Below are 23,355 nucleotides of genomic sequence, written 5' to 3' on the forward strand. Positions count from 1 at the left end.
TTAAATTCATTCATGGGATGTGGGCATCACTGGCTGGGACAGCATTTATTGCCCATCCCGAATTGCCCTTGAGAAGGTGGTGGTGAGCTGCCTTCTTGAACCGCTGCAGTCCATGTGGGGTAGGTATACCCACAATGCTGTTAGGAAGGGAGTTCCAGGATATTTAACGCAGTGACAGTGAAGGTACGGCAATATAGTTCCAAGTCAGGATGGTGTGTGACTTGGAGGGGAACTTGCATGTGGTGGTGTTCCCATGCATTTGCTGCCCTTGTCCTTCTAGTTGGGAGAGGTCGCAGGTTTGGAAGGTGCTAAGAAGCCTTGGTGCATTGCTGCAGTGCATCTTGTAGATGGTACACACTGCTGCCACTGTGCGTCGGTGGAGGAGGGAGTGAATGTTTGTGGATGGGGTGCCAATCAAGTGGGCTGCTTTTTCCTGGATGATGTCAAGCTTCTTGAGTGTTGTTGGAGCTGCACCCATCCAGGCAAGTGGAGAGTATTTCATTGCACTCCTGACTTGTGCCTTGCAGATGGTGGACAGGCTTTGGGGAGTCAGGAGATGAGTTACTCGCCACAGGATTCCTAGCCTCTGACCTGCTCTTGTAGCCACAGTCTTTATATGGCTACTCCAGTTCTGATTGTGGTCAATGGTAGCCCCAAGGATGCTGATCGTGGGGGATTCAGCAATGGTAATGCCATTGAATGTCAAGGGGAGATGGTTAAATTCTCCCTTGTTGGAGATGGTCATTGACTGGCACTTGTGTGGCGTGAATGTTACTTGCCACTTATCAACCCAAGCCTGGATATTGTCCAGGTCTCGCTGCATTTCTACATGGACTGTTTCAGTATCTGAGGTGTTGCAAATGGTGCTGAACATTGTGCAAACATCTGCGAACATCCCCACTTCCAACCTTATGATGGAGCAAAGGTCATTGATGAAAGAGCTGAAGATGGTTAGGCCTAGGACACTACACTGAGGAACTCCTGCAGTGATGTCCTGGAACTCAGATGATTGACCTCCAACAACCACAACCATCTTCCTTTGTGCTAGTATGACTCCAGCCAGTGGAGGGTTTTCCCCCAGATTCCCATTGACTTGCTAGGCTCTTTGATGCCATACTCGGTCAAATGCTGCCTTGATGTCAAAGGCAGTCACTCTCAACTCACCTCTTGAGTTCAACTCTTTTGTCTATGTTTGAACCAAGGCTGTAATGGGGTCAGGAGCTGAGTGGCCCTGGCGGAACCCAAACTGAGCATCACTGAGCAGGTTATTGCTAAGCAAGTGCTCCTTGATGGCACTGTTGATGATACCTTCCATCACTTTACCGATGATTGAGAGTACACTGATGGGGCAGTAATTGGCCAGGTTGGACTTGCCCTGCTTTTTGTGTACAGGACATACCTGGGCAATTTTCTACATTGCCGCGTAGATTCCAGTGTTGTAGCTGTACTGGAACAGCTTGGCTAGGGGCACGGCAAGTTCTGGAGCACAGCTCTTCAGTACTATTGACGGAATGTTGTCAGGGCCCAAAGCCTTTGCAGTATCCAGTGCCTTCAGTCGTTTCTTGATATCAAACGGAGTGAATCGAATTGGCTGAAGTCTGGCATCTGTGATGCTGGGGACTTCAGGAGGAAGCCGAGATGGATCATCAACTCGGCACTTCTAGCTGAAGATTGTTGCAAATGCTTCAGCCTTATCATTCGCACTGATGTGCTGGCCTCCCCCATCATTGAGGATGGGAATATTTGTGGAGCCACCTCCTCCAGTGAGTTGTTTAATTGTCCACCACCATTCACGGCTGGATGTGGCAGGACTGCAGAGCTTAGAACTGATCCGTTGGTTATGGGATCACTTAGTTCTGTCTATTGCATGTTGCTTATGCTGTTTGGCACGCAAGTAGTCCTGTGTTGTAGCTTCACCAGGTTGATACCTCATTTTGAGGTATGCCTGGTGCTGCTCCTGGCATGCCCTCCTGCACTCTTTATTGAACCAGTGTTGGTCTCCTGACTTGGTGGTAATGGTAGAGTGGGGGAACTGCCAGCAGGAGGTTTTCTTGCCCATGTTTGACCTGATGCCATGAGACTTCATGGGGTCTGGAGTCGATGGTGAGGATTCCCAGGGCAACACCTTCCCTACTGTATACCACTGTGCCACCACGTCTGCTGGGTCTGTCCTGCCAGTACCCGGGGATAGTGATGGCAGTGTTTCGGACATTGTCTGTAAGGTATGATTCCGTGAGTATGTATATGTCAGGCTGTTGCTTGACCAGCCTGTGGGACAACTCTCCCACCTTTGGCACTTTGCAGAATCGACAGGGCTGGGTTTGCCGTTGTCGTTTCCGGTGCCTAGGTCGATGCCGGATGGTCCGTCTGGTTTCATTCCTTTTTATTGATTTCGTAGCGGTTAGATACAACTGAGTGGCTTGTTAGGCCATTTCAGAGGGCATGTAAGACTCAACCACATTGCTGTGGGTCTGGAGTCACATGTAGGCCAGGCCAAGCAAGGACAGCAGATTTCCTTCCTAAAGGACATTAGTGAACAAATTAGTTTTTACAACAAGTGACAATGGTTTCATGGCCATCATTAGACTAGCTTTTAATTCAAAATTACTAATTGAGTTCAAATTCCACCTTTTGCTATGGTGGGATTCGAACCAATGTCCCCAGAGTAATACCCTCGGTTTTTGGGTTACTAGTCCAATGACAATACCACTACACCACCGCCTCCCCAGGCTTCAGTCTAGTAAACCTTATCTGAACTGCTTCCAACGCTTTTACATCTTTCCTTAAATAAGGAGACCAATACTGTATACAGTACTCCAGATGTGTTCTCACCAATGCCTGTACAACTGAAGCATAACCTCCCTACTTTTGTATTCAATTCCCCTCACAATAAACAATAACATTCTATTAGCTTTTCTAATTACTTGTTGTACATGCATGATAACCTTTTGCAATTCATGCACCAGGACACCCAGATCCCTCTGCATCTCAGTCCTCCAACTTGTGAAGAGTGACTGAACACTTGTGAAGAGTGACTGAGCGCTCACCCTGGCCAAAGTGGAGTGATGTAAGTGAACTTCTTCCGGTACAGCTTTGAAGAATAAAATATGATCGTGTTATCTGTCTCAGAAGGTGAGATGACATTCTTGCAATCTCTGACACATGCAGATTTCCCAGCTGGATAGACATGAAGTTAACTTCAAGTGTCAGTGGCTTTTCAGATTGCTCACACTAATAGGATTGTCTATTGCTTACAGCTTCACAGTCAGCCACAGGTTCCATCCTGCCAGAATATTTTTTTTTAAAGCAGAAATGCTCATTTAACATTCATTTTAACTTTAACTTACTTTAATTACTTTATTTTTAAAAAATAATAGAAGCAAAAATAATTAATTTCTCTGAAAAAACTGGAAAGACTATCATAAAATTAAGGGAAAGATTTAATAGAAATGTTCAAAATTCTGAGGGGTTTTGATAGAGTAGGTGGGGAGAAACTGGTTCCAGTAGTGAGCAGGGGATGTAGATTTATGATCATTGGCTAAAGAACTAGGGGGCAGATGAGGAGTTTTGTTTTAAATGCAGTGAGATGTGATGATCTGGAATGCACTGCCTGACAAGTTGGTGGAAGCAGAGCCAGTAAAACCTTGCAAAGGGAATTGGATAAATATTTTACAAAGGAAACATTTGCACGGCTATGAGGAGGAAAAAGCAGCAGAGTGGGACTATTGCCGGGCTTTTTTCAAAGAGCCAGCATGGGCACAATGGGCTGAATGGCCTCCTTCGGCACTGGATGATGTTATGAATTACCATTAAACAAAAATAGTGTCATAAAAATAAATGTCTCAATAAAGCACTTGCCCCTTTAAATAGCCGAGAGCCTCCAGGAATTTTAAATGACTTCTGATTGCAAAGAATAATCTTCAATTGAGTGAGTGCCTTGTAGTTGTAGGCAGCCCAGTATTTAAAATGAGCAGGTGTGCTACACTAAATGTCCAAACTAGGTCTGCTCAAACAGCATTGGAACTTGGCAGGTTTTCTTTATCGCAAGCTGTTCAGGAATCACAGTGCAGCTTATAAATCCTCACTGACTTGTTGCTCGTTCCTTGAAGCACACAGTAAAGGAAAAAAAAATTAATCTAGTTCCAGTTCACAAAGGAAAACTGCTGCTCCTAAACAGCACGTAAGAGCCAAAATGTCATCAACTTTCATTGTTCCCTGTGGACACACTCCCTAATGAGGTCTGGCAACGACATCAGTAGAGTGCATCAGACATTACTAAACACCAATCTGTTTGAAGGTCACAGTACAAGTATTCAGTGCAAGGTTATTCCTTACAGGCAAAAAAATTAACTTAAATAATTCAAGCCATCAAATGCATAAGCACTTGGCCTTGAAAAGACTGCTCACATTAGCGGACTCTTTCTGCAAAACAAGTTAGTCTAAAACCGTTGTTACCACCTCCTGTCATAAATTAGTGCCTTTATTCATTTGCTATAGGACTCTCAGTCATTTTTCATATCATTTAGTTCTTTCATCCTTCTGGTAAACTCATACTGTAACACCTCAGCTGTTGTCAGGGCAGTCTGGCCCAGCTAGCTTTCTGGCAGAGAAAGGTGGACAAAGGAAGAGATGGGAATGCCTCCATTATTTTTTTTTTAAGTTTTATTTTATGGACAAAACACAGCAAGTTTTGTTCTCTTTACTTGTCATCTGGCCAACACCTGGAGCCAAATTGGCAGACACAGACCCCACTCTTAAAACAACTCATCTAATGGCTGGCCGACGTGAGGTTTCAGAGACAGAGGAACAGGAGGAGGCCATTCAGCCCCTTGAGCTTGTTCCACCTTTCAGTTAGATCCTGGCTGATCTGTACCTTAACTCCATTTACCAACCTGCGTTCCATCACCCTGTTGTCTATCAAAAATTATCATTCTCAGTTTTGACCCCTCCAACCCCCAAGCCTCAATAACGTCTTGAGGCTTAAAGTTTCAGATTTCCACTAGCCTCTGTGTGAAGAAGTGCTTCCTGACATCACCCCTGAACATCATGGCACTGATTTTAAGGTTATGTTCACTTGTCTGGCCTCTCCCATCAGATGAAATCTGGTAGATAAGAGAGAGACTATCAAATCCATTAATTATATTAAATACCCCAATTATATCTGGATATAGTTCTAGTTCAATATTCTCTCTCCTTGCTGGGTGGAGAAGTCAAGAATGAACTTAAAAACTAATTAAAAAACTTCTACAGAATGAAAGGAAAAAACCCTTCAAACAACATGAATAAGTTTACTTGCTTAGGTGTCACCAATCAGCTTAATTTATTGGCGGTTCTCTTCCTGATTCTGACACTTAAAAGTCAATTTGAGGTTGGCATGGTGATGTTTAGGATGCACTTAAGTCAACTTTCCAAACCTGAGCTTTCGATTAAAAGAACGACTGGCCCTTCAGTGGAGTTTTCCCCCCGATGGAAATCCAATATTTTAAACTTTCTGATGTATACAAAATGAGTGGTGAAAAAAACAGTTAGTTAAGATTCTTCTGAGGAGGGAAGGTTAGAAGAGATTTGATAGCGTGGATTATGTGGAAGCCAAGCATAATAAATGTTAAAATATAAGTCTGAGGAATGAGATTGAGCTCATGAGGAACAATAGGGATGCCAATGTTCAAAGAATGTATTTACTTTTATGACAATTGTGTTTTTAGTTTTCACTTTAATAGTTTGGGATTATGTTTGAAACAAGAAAGCCACTCCTAATTAATGTCAAAATAACTCTAAGATTGCAATATTAATATTTTTCATGTTACTTTTTTTGAATTTAAAACAAACAAACTGGTTGATCTGGGGAAACGGGGAATATCCAACGACACAATTTTTTTTATCCATTCTTGGACTGTTGGTGTCACTGGCAAGGCCTACATTTATTGCCCATTCCTAATTGCCCACATGAAGAGCTGCCTTCTTGAACCGTTGCAGTCTATGTGGCTAAGATAGTCCCATAGCGTAGTTAGGGAGGGAGTTCCAGGATTTTGACCCAGCAGCAAGTCAGGATGATGTGTGACTTGGAGTGAACTTGGAAAGTGATGGTGTTCCCAAGCGCCGACTGCCCTTGTCCTTCTAGGTGGTAGAGGTCATGGATTTGGAAGGTGCTGACAATGGTTTTCTAAGATTTAAACTTCATCAAAATTATGTAAAATTTCTTTTGTATATTTTTTGTGATACAGTAATACAGCATAACAGAACACGTGACATGACCTTGGATATGTGCACATTGTTATAATCTATATTTCGCTTGGGAGATCGCTTGTGATATTGGTATCAGAGGAAAACACATGACAGCAGTTGAACATAAAATGATAAAATCGTCTCTTGTATTGAAAGCAGCAAACATTGTGTTATTACAGTTCTCAACTTTTCTTTCACAGTGGATTCACAAGAGATCCTGAATGGAGAAGTCACTTTGTGCCATTATACCTTGTGTATAACGTTTTGCCAAAGGGTCTTTGCTGTTGTTCAGTGAATGTGGTGCATCTCTCTGGCTTCAAGCCTGAAAACTTGCAGAAATCTCATCATGCGGGCACTCTACCACATTGAAACCTGGGCAGTTTTTATCTACCAATTTCTAATAAATTTCGCATTGAATTTCAAATCAACTGAACATTTACACTCTGTGAAATGTTAGGTTTAGCAATGAGGCTATCAGTATTGCTGTGGTAAAATTCAAGCTCCCATATCAGGAGGATAAATTTGCAGGTTCTTTTTTTTATTCATTCATGGGATGTGGGCGCAGGCCAGGCCACCATTTATTGCCCATCCCTAATTGCTCTTGAAAAGGTGGTGGTGAACTGCCTTCTTGAACCACTGCAGTCCTTGGGGTGCAGGTACACCCACAATGCTACGAGGAAGGGAGTTCCAGGATTTTCACCCAGCGACAGTGAAGAAATGGCGATATAGTTCCAAGTAAGGATGGTGTGTGGCTTGGAGGGGAACTTGCAGGTGATGGTGTTCTCATGCATCTGATGTCCTTGTCCTTCTAGGTAGTAGAGGTCATGGGTTTGGAAGATACTCCCTGAGTAGCCTTGGTGCATTGCTGCAGTGCATCTTGTAGATGGTACACACTGCTGCCACTGTGTGTCGGTTGTGGAGGGAGTGAATGTTTGTGGATGGGGTGCCAATCAAGCGGGCTGCTTTGTCCTGGATGGTGTCGAGCTTCTTGAGTGTTGTTGGAGCTGCACCCATCCAAGCAAGTGGAGAGTTTTTTTTTATTCATTCACGGGATGTGGGCGTCGCTGGCCAGACCAGCATTTATTGCCCATCCCTAATTGCCCTTGAGAAGGTGGTGGTGAGCTGCCTTCTTGAACCGCTGCAGTCCGCGTGGGGTAGATATACCCACAGTGCTGTAAGGAAGGGAGTTCCAGGATTTTGACCCAGCGACAGTGAAGGAACGGCGATATAGATCCAAGTCAGGGTGGTGTGTGACTTGAAGGGGAACTTGCAGGTGGTGGTGTTCCCATGTTTTGCTGCCCTTGTCCTTCTAGGTGGTAGAGGTCGCGGGTTTGGAAGGTGCTGTCGAAGGAGCCTTGGTGCATTGCTGCAGTGCATCGTGTAGATGGTACACACTGCTGCCACTGTGCATCGGTGGTGGAGGGAGTGAATGTTTGTAGATGGGGTGCCAATCAAGCGGGCCGTTTTGTCCTGGATGGTGTCGAGCTTCTTGAGTGTTGTTGGAGCTGCACCCATCCAGGCAAGTGGAGAGTATTCCATCACACTCCTGACTTGTGCCTTGTAGATTGTGGACAGGCTTTGGGCAGTCAGGAGGTGAGTTACTCGCCTCAGGAATTCGAGCCTCTGACCTGCTCTTATAGCCACGGTATTTATATGGCTACTCCAGTTCAGTTTTCGGTCAATGGTAGCCCCTAGGATGTTGATAATGGGGGATTCAGCGATGGTAATGCCGTTGAATGTCAAGGGGAGATGGTTAGATTCTCTTTTGTTGGAGATGGTCATTGCCTGGCACTTGTGTGGCGCGAATGTTTCTTGCCACTTATCAGCCCAAGCCAGGATATTGTCCAGGTCTTGCTGCATTTCTACACAGACTGCTTCAGTATCTGAGGAGTCACGAATGGTGCTGAACATTGTGCAATCATCAGCGAACATCCCCACTTCTGACCTAATGATTGAAGGAAGGTATTGATGAAGCAGCTGAAGATGGTTGGGCCTAGGACACTACCCTGAGGAACTCCTGCAGTGATGTCCTGGAGCTCAGATGATTGACCTCCAACAACCACAGCCATCTTCCTTTGCGCTAGGTATGACTCCAGCCAGCGGAGGGTTTTCCCCCTGATTCCCATTGACCTCAGTTTTGCTAGGGCTCCTTGATGCCATACTCGGTCAAATGCTGCCTTGATGTCAAGGGCAGTCACTCTCACCTCATCTCTTGAGTTCAGCTCTTTCGTCCATGTTTGAACCAAGGCTGTAATGAGGTCAGGAGCTGAGTGGCCCTGGCGGAACCCAAACTGAGCATCACTGAGCAGGTTATTGCTAAGCAAGTGCCCCTTGATAGTTCTGTCAATTACACCTTCCATCACTTTACTGATGATCGAGATGAGACTGATGGGGCGGAAATTGGCCGGGTTGGATTTGTCCTGCTTTTTATGTACAGGACATACCTAGGCAATTTTCCACATTGCCGGGTCGATGCCAGTGTTGTAGCTGTACTGGAACAGCTTGGCTAGGGGCACGACAAGTTCTGGACCACAGGTCTTCAGTACTATTACCAGAATGTTGTCAGGGCCCATAGCCTTTGCAGTATCCATTGCCTTTAGTCATTTCTCGATATCACGTGAAGTGAATTGAATTGTTTGAAGACTGGCATCTGTGATGCTGGGGACTTCAGGAGGAGGCCGAGATGGATCATCAACTCGGCACTTCTGGCTGAAGATTGTTGCAAATGCTTCAGCCTTATCATTCGCACTGATGTGCTGGGCTCCCCCATCATTGAGGGTGGGGATATTTGTGGAGTCACCTCCTCTGGTTAGTTGTTTAATTGTCCACCAACATTCACAACTGGATGTGGCAGGACTGCAGAGCTTAGATCTGATCCGTTGGTTATGGGATCACTTAGCTCTGTCTATTGCATGCTGTTTATGCCGTTTGGCATGCAAGTATGCCTGGATTGTAGCCTGTCCAGGTTGACACCTCATTTTGAGGTATGCCTGGTTCTGCATCTGGCATGCCCTCCTGTACTCTTCATTGAACCAGGGTTGATCCCCCATGGATCTCACTGCTACAGCTGGAGTGTTATTGACATTGGTAATGGTAGAGTGGGAATTTGCCGGGCCATGAGGTTACAGATTGTGGTTGAGTACAATTCTGCTGCTGCTGATGGCCCACAGTGGCTCAAGGATGCCCTGTTTTTCATTTCTAGATCTGTTTGAAATCTATCTCATTTAGCACGGTGATAGTGCCACACAACACGATAGTGGGTACCCTCAATGTGAATGCAGGATGACGTCTCCACAAGGACTGTGTGATGGTCACTCCTACCAATACTGTCATGGACAGATGCATCTGTGGCAGGTAGATTGGTGAGGATGAGGTCAAATATGTTTTTCCCTCACCACCTGCCGCAGACCCAGTCTAGCAGATATGTCCTTTAGGACTTGGCTCAGTAGTGGTGCTACCAAGCCACTCTTGGTGATGGACATCAAAGTCCCCCACCCAGAGCACATTCTGCGCCCTTGCCACCCTCAGTGTTTCCTTCAAGTGGTGTTCAACATGAAGGGGTACGGATTCATCAGCGGAAGTGGGGACGGTAATCAGCAGGAGGTTTCCTTGCCCATGTTTGAGCAGATGCCATGAGACTTCATGGGGTCCAGAGTTGATGTTGAGGACTCCCAGGGCAACTCCCACCCGCCTGTATACCACTGTACTGCCACCTCTGCTGGGTCTGTCCTGCCGGTGGGACAGGACATACCGAGGGGGGGTGTTGGTCATGTCTGGGACATTGTCTGCAAGGTATGATTTGGTGAGTATGATTATGTTAGGCTATTGCTTAACTAATCTGTGGGACAGCTCTCCCAACTTTGGCACTAACTCCCAAATGTTAGTAAGAATGACTTTGCAGGGTCAACAGGGCTAGGCTTGCCATTGTCATTTCCGGTGCCTAGGTCGATTCTGGGTGGTCCATCCAGTTTTATTCCTTATCGACTTTTTAGCGTTTGGTACAACTGAGTGGCTTGTTAGGCCATTTCAGAGTCAACCACATTGCTGTCACATGTAGGCCAGACCAGGTAAAGACAGCAGATTTCCTTCCCTGAAGGACATTAGTGAACCAGATGGGTGTTTGCGACAATTGACAATGGTTTTGTGGTATCATTAGACCAGCTTTTTAATTCCAGATTTATTAATTGAATTCAAATTCCACCTTCTGCTGTGATGGGATTCAAACCCATTTTCCATAGGAATACCCTGGGTCTTTGGGTTACTAGTTCAGTGACAATACCACTACACCACTGCCTCCACTCAGAAAAGGACCCATTTATGCATACTCTCTGTTTTCTGCCAGTCAATCTTCTATCCATGCTAATGTGTTGCCCCTGCACCATGAGCTCCTACTTTGCACAATAACCTTTTGTGTGGCACCTTGTCAAATGCCTTCTAGAAATCCAAGTACAGTACCTCGACAGGCTCCCCTTTATCCACGGCGCATTTTACTCCTTCAAAGAACTCCAATAAATCAGTTAAACATGATTTCCCTTTCACAAAACTATACTGACTATTCCCAATTACCTTGAGTTTTTCTAAATGCACAGCTATAACCTCCTTAATGATCAATTCTAACACCTTCCCCATGACAGACGTCAAGCTAACTGGCCTATCGTTACCTGTTTTCTGCCTCCCCCCTTCTTGAATAGAGGGGTTACATTTGCTACTTTCCAGTCTGATGGAACCTTTCCAGAATCTAGTGAATTTTGAAAAATTAACACCAACGTATCTACTACCTCATTAGCCACCTCTTTTTAGACTCTAGGATGAACTCCATCAAAACCCGAGGACTTGTCTGCCCGCAGCTCCATCAGTTTGGTCAGTACCACTTCCCTGGTGATTGTAATTTCAAAAAGTTCCTCTCTTCCTTCCACCTCCTGATTTACAGCTATTCCTGGAATGTTTTTGTATCCTCTAGAGTGAAGACAGAAGCAAAATATTTGTCATTTTAATCCGCCATTTACTTATTATCTGCTATTAATTCCCCATTCTCACTCTCTAGAGGACCAACACTAACTTTACTTACACTTTTCCTTTTTAAATATCTGTAGAAAGTCTCGCTATCCATTTTTACATTTCTAGCTAGCTTCCGCTCATACTCTAATTTCTTTCTCTTGATTAACCTTTTAGTCATTCTCTGCCGCTCTTTATATTCTGACCAATCATCTGACCTGTCACACACCTTTGCTCAATTATATGCTTTTTGCTTAAGTTTGATGCTTCCCTTAACTTCTTTAACCAAAGATCGTGGGTCCTCCCATTAGAATGTTTCTTTATAGTAGGAATATACTTATTCATTCACCATGTCTTTATGGTTTGGGGGGCGTTGGTCGGGTTACTGTGTTTGTAGTAATAAAGTGATTGAAGAATGTAAGTGGACCATATAATCATGGTAACAGGATAATTCAGAGTATTCGAGATGGGCTGTGTATCTTTTTAGCTTCATGTTGATATAATCAATGTCACATTGTGTATCTATTGTGATTTAGTGGTTGGTTGTATGCATAAAATGTGGGGATCAAAGGTAGAATTGGTCTAATAATTTTGAGTAAACCACTGTATGTTGTAGTTGTAGTGTTTTGAGATTTGCATTGTACATTTTGTCCACTTGAGGCTACCATACGACACACATGAGCCAGTAAAATGAAAGTGAAAGTAAAAAAGAGAATAAAGAAGAATCCATTGTTCAACAGCATGCTGTCTCTGTCTCATACCTCTTACTAAACTCAGCTAAATCTCAGTCCTGTCCTGAGAACATCACAATGATGACAAGGTAAACAGAAAACAGATGGTGAAAAACAGGAAACATTGATTTCAGGTATGAAATTTTTGGAAGGTTTTTGATTTCTCTCTGTAGACTGCATTTTAAGTTGGAGACTGTATTAGAGAAACACACAGGAAGCTGGCACAGTGTAGACACACATGCTGATCTCTCCAAAATAACCGTCCTTTCAAAAAAGGCATATAATCTCAGATCATTGCAGAGAAGTTTCCTCTGAAAGGAATGCCATCCCAGATCCTTGGTCACACACTATCAATGCATTGCTGATCAATATGGCATTGTCTATGTCCAATCTACCACTTTTTTATGTGCATTCAGAGCCATCATCTGTTTTCCCATGTTGGTAAAAGTGGCTGTGTCATTTTGAAGGCACAATAGCAGATTTTGTAATCACAGGTGACAAAAGGATAGAGGCCCTACTTCTCCACTATGGAGGTGAAGAACAAGAAGATATCTTTGAGACACTTATGCCTGAGCAAAATGACTATGACTCAGCAAACAATGCCGTGACAACCTACTTTACATCCAAGTAAAACACCACATACGAAACTATTATCTTCCGATACACTAAGCAAGAAGCAAATGAGACAACTGACCAATATTGCACATGATTGAGGCAGCTTGCAACAAGATGTGACATTGGTGATGTTGAACATGTTGAACAGGAAATCAAAACACAAATATTCAAAGGCTGTCTCTCTAGCCAACTACACTGAAAGCACTCAAGAAATACAGACAGCTGTCAGAGCTGCTGGAGTTAGCAAGATTACTATCGCTTTCAGAGTCCAGAGTTACTGACATTGAGGCTGCTAATGGTTGCTACTACACTCCAATTTCAACTCCAGTGAATATTGTTTATTGCTCATGTACAGGAAACCACCAGCAAAGTAACAACAGCCATCTCACAAACAAAAGTTGTGACTTATCCAAAGAATGTTTCCACTGTAGCAATGCTTACCCACAGGACAGTGTCCTGCTACTGGTAAACAATGCAAGGCTTATGGAAAACCCAACCACTTTGCTCATGTTTGCCACTTATCAGAAAAATCAACCACTAAGGCCAATATCAACAGAAGGGTGCCAGATATGCGTACCATGGCAAAAAAGCAAGAATGTGCCCAACATAGAGGCAGATGTCCCTGAACATACTTTTGTCCTCACTCTCAGACACAGCAAAAAACCTTGTGTGATAGTGACCATTGACTGCTTGGACATATATGCTCTCATAGACACAGGAGTGACTGTCAATGTCATGGGAGACAAAACATTCAACCAACTTCAGGAATGCCCCATTCTCTGTAAACCAGGGAATACGAAAATTTTCCCTTACAACAGTGACAAACCGCTGAAAATCCTTAAGACTTTTGAAATGCCAGTCTCATTCAAAGACATAAAACAAAAGCTCTATTCTATGTCATATCTGCAAAATGTGACACGTTTATCAGTTTCCACACAGCAACAGATGTGCACGATTGCAGTCACATACATGATCCCTACTGTTACGACCAGGTGAGAAAGGTGTCAAGGGGTCTTTCTCAGCCTTCACCTGGTCTTGCTGTAACAGGGTTTTAATTTTAAACACACCGTGTTTTGAGCTCCCCCTTGGTGAATCCTTGTTCACCGCTTTCCAATTATAAGGCAAAGAAATTAGCACAAACAGGCCTTCTTAGGTTTAAAGAAGAAAAGTGAAATTTATTAAAACTTAAACTTAAACTCTAATTCGATTAACACCTACGGATACAAACCGCACCCCTTGCTAGCATGCATACACGATACGCACATGCAAATAGAGACAGAAAAGAGCAGAAGAAAATATAAAGTAGAGAGGTTTGAGGCAATATCAGAAGTTTCTCGTTACTGTACTTCGAGCTCACTGTAGTCCTTTTGTAGATAGTTCTTGCTTGTAGGTAATTCTTGCTTTTCGTTGGGGCCCTGTATTCTTCTTAAACCTTGTTCACTATAGGAAACTTTTCTCTCTTGGGGTTCATATGTCTTCAATGGGTCTTCAGTTCCATGAGAAAGAGATGAGAGCAGGCAGGAGAGGCTCTTTTCAATTCAGCAGCAAACAGCTTCTGAGTTCAAATTCTCTGTGGCAAGTTCAAATTCAAAAAGCTCCAACAGCCAGTTAGTCATGTGACTCGACTGGTCTGACCACATCTGGTTGTGTATTCGGCCATCTTAGCAGGTAACCGGGAATGCTAGCCTCTCCACCTTCAAAGTCTGGTAATCAAAGGTCCATTGTCGATTAAATTAGAGCAGGGAGTGGCCCCTTTATCCTTTCCAAGTTACTATGTAAATGTCTTTCCACTCAAGGGTCTGGTGTTTTTTTTAAAAACAAGTTCTTTCTTTACTCCAGTGACAGTTTAAAAATCAATGTTCATGTGGCGAAATTAATGTCTCATTCTTGGCAGGTGGAGGCCTGCATGACACTACGCATAACAAAAACATTCTCGAACTGTATGCTGATCACTTCCCTGGTATTGAAAACTGAAAGATGTTATATACAAGCTGCATGTAGACCCTAATGTGCCCCCTGTTGCACATCAATGGCAACAAATACCATTTCATGTCAGGAAACAGGCAGAGAAGGAACTTCAAGGCCTACTTGACCTTGACATTATTGAGAAAGTTGCGATGAGCCTACATGTTTGGGTCTCACCCATACAAGTCGTCAAGAAACCCAAGAGCAAGAACCAGATTAGAATCTGCGTTGATATGCGATTACCAAACAAAGCCATACAATGAAAAAGATACTTGACACAGACAATTGATGATATCATAGAGAAAGTGAATGGTGCCAAACAGTTTGTTAAACTTGACCTCAATACAGGATACCATCAAATTGAGATTGCAGAAGAATTGTGATATCTTACTGTATTCTCTACTCACTTCAGACTTTTTCGATACAAGAGGCTCAACTTTGGAGTCAGCTCGGCAGCTGAGATATTTCGGCACTTAATTCAGTCTGTACTTCAAGGACTTGAAGGCATGCTGAACACCAGTAATGACATTCTCATCTACAGTCAGACTGAAAAGAAGCACAAGACACGCCTACACGCATGCCGACACATCTCAGAGCGTGTAACCTCACCTTGAATAAAAACAAGTGCTTATTTAATGAAAACAGAATTGAGGTCTTCAGTCATGTGTTCAATGGTGAAGGAGTATTACCAGATCGACAGAATCACAGAATTGTTACAGCGCAGAAGGAGGCCTTTCGACCCATCATGTCTGCACCAGCTCTTCAAATGAGCAATTCAACTAGTGTCACTCCCCAACCTTCTCCCTGTAACCCTGCACATTCTTCCTTTTTATATAACAGTCTAATTCCCTTTTGAACGCTTCAATTGAAACTGCCTCCACAACATTCTGAAGCAGCGCATTCCAGACCTTAACCACGTGCTGCATGTAAAGGTTTTTCCTCATGTCACTTTTGCTTCTTTTACCAAGTACTTTAAATCTGTGCCCTCTCATTCTCAATCCACTCACGAGTGGGAACAATTTCTCCCTATTAATTCTGTCCAGACCCCTCATGATTTTGAATATCTCTATCAAATCTCCACTCAACCTTCTCTTCTCTAAGAAAAACAGTCCCAACTTCTCCAATCTATCTTCATAACTGAAGTTTCTAATCCCTGGAATCATTCACATGAATCTTTTCTGACCCTCTCTAATGCCTTCACATCCTTCCTAAAGTGCAGCATCCAGAACTGGACACAATACTCCAGCTGAAGCCGAACTAGTGTATTATACAAGTTCAACTTAACACCCTTGCTCTTGTATTCTATGCCCCTATTAATAAAGCGCAAGATACTGTATGCATTATTAACTGCTCTCTCAACCTATCCTGCCACCTTCAATAACTAATGCACATATAAACCAGGTCCCTCTGCTCCTATACCCTCTTTATAATTGTACACTTTGTTTTATATTGTCTCTCCATGTTCTTCCTACCAAAATGAATCACGTCACATTTCTCCACATTGAACTTCATCTGCCCATTCCACCAACTTGTCTATGTCTTCTAAAGTTCTACATTATCTTCCTCACAATGCTTTCAAGTTTTGTATTATCCGCAAACTTTGAAATTGTGCCCTGTACACCGAGGTCTAGGTCATTACTATCTATCAGGAAAAGCAAGGGTCCCAACACTGATCCTTGGGGAACTCTACTACAAACCTTCCTCCAGCCCGAAAGTCATCCATTATCCGCTATTCTTTGTTTTCTGTCACTCAGCCAATTCTGTACCCATGTTACTACTGTCCCATTTATTCCATGAGCTATAACTTTGTTCACAAGTGTGGCACTGTATCAAATGCCTTTTGGAAGTCCATGTACACCACATCAACTGCATTGCCCTCATCAACCTTCTCCGTTTTCACCTCAGAAAACTCCAGCAAGTTAGTTAAACATGATTTTCCCTTAAGAAATCAATGCTGGCTTTCTTTTAGTAACCCACATTTGTCCATATGGTAATTAATTTTGTCCCGAATGAATCTTTCTAGAAGTTTCCCCACCACCGACGTCAAACTGACTGTCCGGTAGTTGCTGGGTTTATCTTTACATGCTTTTTTGAACAAGAGTGTAACATTTTCAATTCTCCAGTCCTCTGGCACAACCCCGAGTCTAAGGAAGACTGAAAAATTATGGTTAGTGCCTCCGCAATTTCCTCTCTCGCTTCCCTCAGTGTCCTTGGATGCCTCTCATCTGGTCCTTGTGCTTTTTCCACTTTAAGTACAGACAGCCTACCTAATACTTCCTCTTTGACAATTTTAAACCTTTCTAGTGTCTGACATACCTCTTCTTTCAACAATTGCCTTGGTTGCATCGTCTTCTTTAGTAAAGTCTGATGCAAAGTATTCATTTAATACCTCAGCTATGCCCTCTGCTTCCATGTTCAAATCCCCTTGTTGGTCCCTAATTGGCCCCACTCCTCCTTTTACCACCCTTTTACTATTCATATGTCTGTAGAAAACTTTGGGATTCCATTTTATCTTAGCTGCCAGTCTCTGTTCATACTCTCTCTTTGCTTCTCTTATTTGCTTTTTCACTTCCCCTCTGAATCTTCTATAATCAGCCTGGTTCTCAATAGTATTCTCTAACTGGCATCTGTCATAAGCACACTTTTTCTTCTTTATCTTAATCTCTATCTCTTTTGTATCCAGGGAGCTCTGGATTTGTTTACCCTACCTTTGCCCTTCCAGGGAACATACCTTGGCTGTGCTCGAACTATCTCTTCTTTGAAGGTAGCCCATTGTTCAGCTACCATTTTTCCTGTCAACCTTTGACTCCAATTTATTCCTCCCAGATCCGTTCTTAGCCCATTGAAGTTGGCTTTCCCCCAGTTAACTATTCTTACTCTGGATTGTTATTTGTCCCTTTCCATAGTCAGCCTAAAATTTATCACACAATGATCACTGTCCCTTAAATGTTCTCTTACTGACACTCAATCCACTTTGCCCACCTTAGTCTCAAGAACCAGGTCTGATAGTGCCTCCTTTCTCAGAAAGTTGAAGCCATTGCAAATGCTGCAGATCCTACAAATGAGCAAGAAGTCCGGAGTCTGCTAGGACACATTACATAGTGTAGTCGTTTCAATTCTGACCTCACTATGCTATCTGCCCGTCTATGTGATCTGACAAAAGGAACCACCAAGTGGGAATGGACCAAATCACACAAACAGGTGGTATACCAGATCAACCGACGTTTGCCAGCAGGTTGTACAAATGCCTATTTCGAGCCTAAGAAAACCACTCAGCTAGTCAGGGGTGCAAGCCTAGTTGACTTAGGTGCAGTTCTTGTACAGAAAGACAAAGCAGGTAACCCATCAATCGTTACGATGGCAAGCAGATCATTAACACCTGTAGAGCAATATTATTCACAGAGAGAAACATTCTCAATCGCATGGGGTATCTTACACTTTCATCTCTACTTATATGGAAGAGAGTTTAAAGTAATAACTGATCATAGACCACTAATGAGTTTGTTCAACAATCCACAAAGCAAAGCACCCATTTGACTATAACATTGGATACCTAAACCACAAGAGTACGAATTCCAAGTTGAGTATCAGCCAGGCAAGCTCAACCCAGCGGACTAGCTTTCGCGACATCCGTTACCTACAATCGGTCGGTACTTCTAGTTGTAAGGATAAGGTTTCTAAACAATATCTTAACTACGTAAGCATAAATGCGGTGCCAAAGTCACTGAAACTATCTAACATCAAAGCTGCAACAAAACAAGATGAGGCTTTGCAGCCATGTATGAAGGCTATAGAATCACAAAACTGGAAAGACGTGATCAAGAAAATGTCTACAATCGAAATCACTAACACACGACGAGGTCTTCACAATGTTCGAAATAAGTTCACTGTTACAACCACATCTGATCTCATATTATGCAACAACTATATTGTCATTCCACGCTCATTGAGGTAATGTGCTGTCGATATAACACATGAAGGTCACGAGGGAATTGTCAAAACCAAACAATTCCTTCGGGAAAAAGTATGATTCCCAGGAATTGACCACATGGCAGAGCACAAAATCAACCAGTGTTTGTCATGTCAAGCAACCACAATGTCAAATCTTCCTGATCCTCTCAAGATGTCCGAACTACCTCCAGGACTATGGATTGAAGTCAGTGTTGACTTTGCAGATTTGTCCATGGGTGAACACCTGCTTGTTATCACTGCGCAGCTAATGATCAGCGTGTACGGGAACGCTATCGAGAACAGAAGAATCGAATGAAAGTAAATGCAGAGCGAAATGTGAAGTTAAGAGCTACACCTCTAAAGCCAGGTCATGAAGTACTTGTGAAATGTGATGTTCATGTTGGAAAGCAAACAACCCCTTAGGACATCCAACTATTTCTTGTGACCAGTAGAAAAGGATCAATGATCAATGTGAAGCACAATTCACAAATCATCACATGAAATGCGTCATCTTCATAGCACTGAAAACTCCACTCACAAGCATTAAATCCGATTCCAACACCGACATTTCAGATGAAGAACATGATTCAAATGAGACTACATCTGAGGTCAGACGATATCCTACTCGTGAGAGAAAACGTCCACCATACTTAAATGACTATGTTACGAAATGAACTACTTATGTTTAAGTTTATTGTTTACATTTTTAGAAACAAATCATTGAATTGTGCTATGTATCTTATTTACTAAGAAGGGAACGAATGTAGTGTTTTGAGATTTGCATTGCACATTTTGTCCTCTTGAATCTACCATATGACACATATGAGCCAGCAAAGTGAAAGTGAAAGTAAAAAAGTGAATACAGAAGAATCCATTGTTCAACAGCTCTCTCTCTGTCTCATACCTCTTACTAAACTCAGCTAAATTTCACTCCAGTCCCAAGAACATCACAGTAGTCACACTGGATTGTGCAGTGTGATGCACCTGAGTTCTTAAAGTGAGTTGTGAACTCAATAAAGAATTGTGTAATCATATTGTAATCATGGAGTATGATTTACCTGAGTGCTCATGTTGGATTGTGTGGCCTGAGTTCATTAAAGACCTGATTCTGTGGTTGTTACAATTGATGTCTGCGTACTCTGGTGTTTAAAGTAACAAAACCAAATGGAAGAGGAAAGCAGTACTATACCTTTCCGGGACAAAATGGGAGCACTAAGTTGGCACCTATTCTTCCTCCTCATGGCATCGATTTTGAAGAATGTCTATCTGGGACTAGGGCAGAGAAAAATCAGGCTTCCCACCCTCCTTCCCCCACCAGCCATCCCAATAAGAGCAGAAAAATTCAATAGGAAATAAATCAGATGAGAAAAATTGAACTTATGAAAGAGTTGGAGCATAGAAATACCTTCACCAGGTAAAAATTAAATGACATGAGATAGTAAATAACCAGAAATTAAACTAAGATAGAATAAAGTACATATCCTTTTAATCATTTTAATGAAAATAATTTAGTGATCATGGCAAAAATTCAGTGTCCCATATTGATACATTCATTTCACTTCACAAGGTTTGCTTCTAAAACTATCACTGAGTCAGATTTGACAGGTGTGAGATGATGCGGCTTGTTTGTCAGAATTGATGTCTTACAGGACTGTGGGGAACTTGTTAATTTTACGGTGTGTCAATTTAGATTTACCTAGCTTTGAAATGAGTACTTTATGGCACCAGCCAGGAACCTTATACACTCGATAAATGCTGTTTGCATGATTTTTTTGTGCGGATGTTTCTGTTCTCTGCTTTACTGTTGCATTGAGGAAACTGAACCTGAACAAGATTAAACCTGCCCCTGCCATGATAGTAAAGTATGTAAGTTGTCCAAATTAAAAAGAAGACGAAATGTAGCTAGGAAAGGCAAAACTCTTGCAAGGTTTCTGTTGCTAATAACTCTGCAATGGCTCATGCTGGAAAAGCATGTTATTGGATTGTACATGAAGAAATAATCAGAACAAGCTGTGGTCATCTTTAGTATCAAAAAAAGAACTTACATTTAAATAGAGATTTCCACAACTTCAGGATGTCCCAAAGCGCTTTACAGCCAATGAAGTAAGCTTGATGTGTAAACACTGTTGCGATGCAAGAAATCCAGCAACTCCTTTGTGCACAGCAAGATCCCACAAACAGCAATGTGATAATGACCAGATTTATTTTATTGATGTTGGCTGAGGGACAAATATCGACCAGGACACTGGGGAGAAATCCCCTGCTCTTCTTCAAAGTAGTGCCATGGGGTATTTTTACATCCAGGGCCTCGGTTTAATGTCTCATCTGAAAGATGACACCTCGGACAGTGCTGCACTCTGTCACGACTGCTGCTCCCTAACCACCTATTGAATAAAGTTATAGTGCCATGAAGAAATATTGAGAGTTTCTAGGTTTAATTCCCTGCCGACTTTGAGTTAGCTGAGCTCAGCTTGGACAACAGCTGGGAGGCGACAGTTGGGCACTCAAGCGGGAAAATAAGCCAGCTAGGATTTCCTGCTTCTTCTGCGAATTACGTGTGTGCTCGTCAAAAAGGTCAGCTTGGCTCTGATGCCCTCCTTCCTAACTGGACTAACCTATGAAAAGCAGCACTGGGTAGGAGGTGGGAATTGTGGGGACTGCCACCATCTTTGACCACAGTGGGTAAAACTAAGATGAAGGAGCAATGGCCATGGTGCAGAATCCCAGCCAGGTTGAAAATAGTAAATGAAACAAATGATTATTTGATGGCAAACTTGGGTTTTAAACCTTGCAGGTTGTATGAGGTGGATGATTGAAGGAGCTAAAGAGTTCCACAGTTTTCATGTTTTCGGGAAGAATAAGTTTAAAGACTGGAGAGGAACAGCATGCAGAATGCATATTTTCAGCTTAGGATGAACAAGAGAGGACAGTCCAGAGGAGTACTGACCATTCTAATATTGATGAAACAGAAACAGGGAAGGTTTCAGTGAAGGTCACAGAAAAACAAGAGTTGAGATTTGAAGTTGGAAAATAATCATCTAGCAGGTGAATTTTTTGCAGCATTTCCAAAGTGTGAAAAATTTGCTAAAACGGCCTCCCAGATATAGGAACAGAAGTAGACCATTCAGCCTCTTGAGCCTGTTCCGCCATATCATAGCCATACAGCACTCAAGAAAGCCATTCGGCCCATCATGTCTGTGTCAGCTCTTTAGAAGAGCTACCCAATTAGTCCCTGTCCCCTGCTCTTTGCCCTGCAATTTATATTATTTGAAGTATTTATCCAATTCCCTTTTGAAAGTTATTATGAGATTTGCTTCCACCTTTCTTTCAGGCAATACATTCCAGATCACAACAACTGGTTATGTAAAAGAAAATTCTCATTTCTTCTGCTCCCCGAGGTTTTAATTTTATTATTCTGCAACAAATCCATTCTGCAGAAGAAGAAGGTTTCTTCCCAGATGGATTTCAGCTAACTGGTCAGCAGCCATTCAGTTAGATCATGGCTGATCTCTACGTATCTAGAAACAGTATTACGGTCTTTGGCGAGTTTGGGGATTATCAGGAGTTAAGAATCACTGAGGGGGAAAAGAAGTGTTTGGCACAAAAGAGGAAACTAAGCATCCTGAAAGCAGTTTTACCAGTGCAAGAAATAGGTGAAATTAATTTGCGATCATGAAGCATATTCAGGCAAAGAAGGCCAATGAATGAAGGAGAGCTACAATTGCTGGTATTTGTTGTTGATAAGACTGGTGGGACAGATATAGCCTGGCTTTTCAGTTCCCAGCTCTTTGCTGCACTTGTGTCAATCTGGGAGCTGCAAATGGAAAGTGAGGGGAGTAATATTTTACCAGAACATCACCTACTATAATGCCTGTCCCATTTTTCATCATCATTGCAGCAAATCAGTGACATTTTTTTTTGCCAGAGACCAAAATTGATGAATCCAAGTTTGCTGCTGATGCATGGCTAGGTAGGAATGTAAGCTGTGAGGACACAAAGAGGCTGTAAAAAAATATAGACAGGTTAAGTGAGTGGGCAACAAGGTGGTAGATGGAGTAGAATGTGGGCAAGTGTGAGGTTATTCACTTTGATAGCAGATTCTTTTTTAAAGCATGAAACTTTTAAATGTTGATGTTCATAGAAGTATTTGTACAAGGAACACAGAAAGTTAGAATGCAGATACAGCAAGCAGTTAGGAAGGAAAATGGCATGCTGGCCTTTATTGCAAGGGGACTGGAGTACAAGAACAAGGAAGTCTTGCTACAATTATATAGGGCATTGATGAGACTACACCTGGAGTACTGTGTGCAGTTCTGGTCTCCATAACTAAGGAAGGATATACTTGCCTTGGAGTTGGTACAGCGAAGGTTCACTAGGTTGGTTCCTGGGATGAGAGGATTGTCCTATGATGAGAGGCTGAGTAAATTTCGGCTATACTCTCTTGAGTTTTGAAGAATGAGAGGTGATCTCATTGAAACATACAACATTCTGAAGGGATTAGACAGGGCAGGCACGAGACGTTGTTTCCCCGGTTGGGGAATCTAGAATACAGGGGCACAGTCTCAGGATAAAGGGTCATTCATTCAGGACTGAGATGAGGAGAAATTTCTTCACTCAAAGGGTTGTGAATCTTTGGAATTCTCCACCCCAGATGGGGTGGATGTTTCATGGTTGAGTATATTCAAGGCTGAGATAGACAGGGAATCAAGGGATATGTGGAGCAGGCAGGAAAGTGGAATTAAGGTAGAAGATTAGTCATGATCGTATTGAATAGCGGAGCAGCTTCAAGTGACCATATGGTCTACTAATGCTCCTATTTCTTATGCTTACTGCTCCTGTTTTGTAGGACGAGATCTTGTTTGCTTAATATCTG

The sequence above is a fragment of the Heterodontus francisci genome, chromosome 5, assembly GCF_036365525.1.
Source record: "Heterodontus francisci isolate sHetFra1 chromosome 5, sHetFra1.hap1, whole genome shotgun sequence".
Taxonomy (NCBI): domain Eukaryota; kingdom Metazoa; phylum Chordata; class Chondrichthyes; order Heterodontiformes; family Heterodontidae; genus Heterodontus; species Heterodontus francisci.